Source organism: Mustela lutreola, chromosome 6 (assembly GCF_030435805.1).
Source record: "Mustela lutreola isolate mMusLut2 chromosome 6, mMusLut2.pri, whole genome shotgun sequence".
Classification (NCBI taxonomy): domain Eukaryota; kingdom Metazoa; phylum Chordata; class Mammalia; order Carnivora; family Mustelidae; genus Mustela; species Mustela lutreola.
The window spans coordinates 96,762,133-96,765,765 of NC_081295.1; positions in this window are offsets into that span (position 1 = coordinate 96,762,133).

Below are 3,633 nucleotides of genomic sequence, written 5' to 3' on the forward strand. Positions count from 1 at the left end.
TTAATGTTTCCTGCATCGAGAGGAAGGCAGGTAGAAGACTGTGTGCAGAGCTTTTCCTCCTGTGGAGCTGGGAAAGATATTTCCTCATTTAAAGCAAACGTCTTTCTTCTGGATATTTCCCAGGATGCAGAATGAGTCCATAAATTGACACATTTACTTACTGGGAGCTCTGACATGGCCAGTACTGTGGGAAATCTCACAGAAACTAAATGTAGACACTTGTTTGTATGCATACATTTCTGCAAGTAAAACTAGCTTTGCTTCAGTGTGCATGCTGTGTGGTCATTATTGTAATAGGACTTGATTTGTACAGGGTATCTAAAATTAATGTTGAATTTAGTGTACTTATTTTTAGACTTCTAAATGTATTTGTTTATATTGGAATTTGGTCCATTTTCTAATGGAAAGAATAACCTAGAAACCTTGATTTAAGGAATGCAGGTGGGGTGGAGAGTGCATCTCACACAGGCCTGTTTTACTGTGTTCCTTTCTTTCTTTTCCTTTTTTTTTTTTTAAGATTTTAATTTATTTATTTGCAAAAGAGAGACAGAGTTAGACAGTGAGAGAGAGAGAGAGAGAGAGAGAGAGAGAGAGAAGAGAGCGCATAACCCAGGAGGAAAGAGAGACAAAAGTTTCCAAAGAAGCAGAGAGCCTGATGCGGGGCTGGATCCCAGGACTCTGGGATCATGACCTGGGCCGAAGGCAGATGCTTAACTGACGAAGGCACACACGTGACCCCATTTTACTGTGTTCTAAAGCAAATTGCACCTACTTTGGCATCTTTTCAGGCTTGGTCCTGCAACATGAAGTTATGAGAACATTAACTTAACTTTTCATATTGAGTTTGTACTTTTCTGACTTGGATAATTTTAAGGCAGAAAGATTTTATCTCCTTGCTGTGAAAATTTTAAGGCCTTTAAAATAGATAATGCAATGCATTCTGATTCTAACTAGATAGACTTGCTGCGTTCAAAAAACGAATTTAGTTGTTAGTATGTGTGTTACATGTAGATGCTGTGTGGGTGTTCCCACTTCTTTGCATCTCCTTAGGAGGGTTTGGCTCCAAAACATTTTTTAAACCTCATTCTTGATTTCCTGATTTTCAGGTTCTGGATTTCTTCTTAGCAGATAATATTAGGAGTCCTGATAAAGCATGTGGTGATATGAGGGGCCCAGCAGAAGGAATATCAGCCAGCGTGTCTTGAGCAATGGTTCAGATGGTCAGTGGTAAGTCAGGGTTTCTGGACCAGGTGGGTACACACCAGTGTTCCTCACTGCTTGTACCACACCTGCCCAGTGGTTCATCACTGTTTAGGAATATGGTTTGGGGGAAAATCCTCCCTTTCTGATGCATTCCTGATGGGGAGCTTGTAGCTTCAGGTATTATGTGTAGTTAATGGGACCAATGAAGAAGTTGGTTATTTGGGCCTAGGATTTGTTCATTCTCAAGACTCACCAAGTAATTTGAGATAAACCATCACGATATGTTCACTGTACTTGTAGCTTGTTATAATCTCTGTACTATAAGTAAGTTGTATGCATTTAAGTTCAGGTACAACAAAGTTGAGAGTTTCTGGAATGTTAAAACAAGGGATTGGTTCAAGATGACACGTGGTTGAAGCAGGTCATTGACCATGTTTCCTTCTCTTCCAGGCTTGTTAGGTCTTAACCTGGGTCTTGGGAATCTATCACCTAAAGTTTTTCATAGCTTTCCTTGCTTTCCTTTTCCAAAAGTGGATCCTTCTTTAATGTAAGACTCAGATAGAGTAGAAACTGTCCACATGGCTCTGTTTCTTTGGGGAGAGTGGTGTTTTTGTAGGCTTCATAGGATTGCCCCTTTTCTATAGAAACATTTGGAATACAAACTTTGAAACTGTTCTCTCCGTATTTAAAAGGTTCCTAGAACTTTGGTGATAGTCATAAATTTGTATGTGGAATGACTCAGGAAGCCTTCTTAACAACCACATGCGGTGAGTGCTCCTGTTACTTCATTTTACAGATGAGAAACAAAGGCACATGGAGTTATAGGACTTGTCCAAGGTCACGTGGTAGAGTGCATGGGACCAGGGATGGCATTCCTTCCTGATAGCTTCCTGAGTTCTATCTACACTTATCTGTTAGGTCCCCTTCCCACAGTAACCAGAAGTTTTAACAGAGGCAACTCTGACTAATCAAGGCCACTGGAATCCTGCTGCCAACAGTAGGGTCCTTTTGAAGGACCTAATTTCCCAGAAGAATGAATTGAAAAATTCCTTGCTCATGCTACTTCTGGCCATACCTGGGCCAGGTAAGAGGGTCCAAGTTCACACGTGACCAGCCAGCCTAGCTGGGGAAAGAGAAAGCTTACAAACCAATAGGAAATCAATTATTCCTGTCAGCACATATGTTGCTGTGATTAAACCCAGAGAGGTCCATGCCCATGGAATTCTCCTTCTGATAGGAAAGACACACTTTCTGTGTACAAGGTGTTTTCCACAAGACTGTTCAAATTGTGTACATGACTTTAAACACAACTGTCATTTCAAATTTAACTATTGTATATTTATTCTTTAGAGCACTTTTACTCTTAGAATATATCTACATTTTTGGCAATCAATACAGATATTCTCCAAACAAGACATACGAATGGTTCACAGACACATGAAAAAATATTCAACATCACCAGCCATCAGGGAAATGGAACTAAAAACCATGATGAAATACTTTGACAATTCTTAACCAAAGTATTCTCTGTACAACTTTAGGGTTTTCAAGATTACTTCTATAAGAGTAAAGCTAAGCTTACATTTGTGAACTATAGAGATCTAAAGTAAGTAGTAATCTATTGTACCTTATTTTGGAGAATATTTTGGTCTTTTTTCTTTGTAAATGGAAGTACATAGGGTCTTTCATAACATAATGATAAAAGACCCCAAAACTCATTAGTATTTTTAAATTCCAAGTTATGATATTAAATATTTACTTTGTATAAAATTCAGTATATAACAATGATCTACATTACATACTAAATTATCATCATTTGTTTCTGTTCATCTGTGGAGAGTTTTACTTAACTGTTCCAGACTTACTTCTATGTTTCAAAAATGAAGAGAGTTAGATTAATAATTTCCTGCTCTCTACCTCCAAAATGTCATGATTCCAAATACTGCGTTTTATAAATGAGGGAATATGAATTAATAAATCACATAACACATTCATAGCACTGACAGGCATTTCTGAGTGTTCACGTTAGAATGTAGATTGCACAAAGTGGTGAGTAATTCAGTAATTTCTGTTCATATTCATGTGTATGCTAGCTTTATGAGTTACGTGATTAAAATGTACTAGAACTGACTAGTTCCTGCTCAACAGATATAACATTTAATTACAGTTCATCATTAAGTTACATAATTGAATTTTACTCTAGATGTTCTTTAAAAGAGAACTTAGAACTCAAGATAGATTGCACAATAAAATAAAATAAAATAAAATAAAGTAAAATAATAATCAAACTCTGCTAACTAGCTGTCATGTATCCAGTTAGTTCCTAAAATGTATTTTATTTTTACATAAATGTGAGGTGAGATGAGAGCATAGCTGAATCAGCCACTTGGATAAAATGGCCTTGGAAACATCTGTGCACCCATTTTCTAT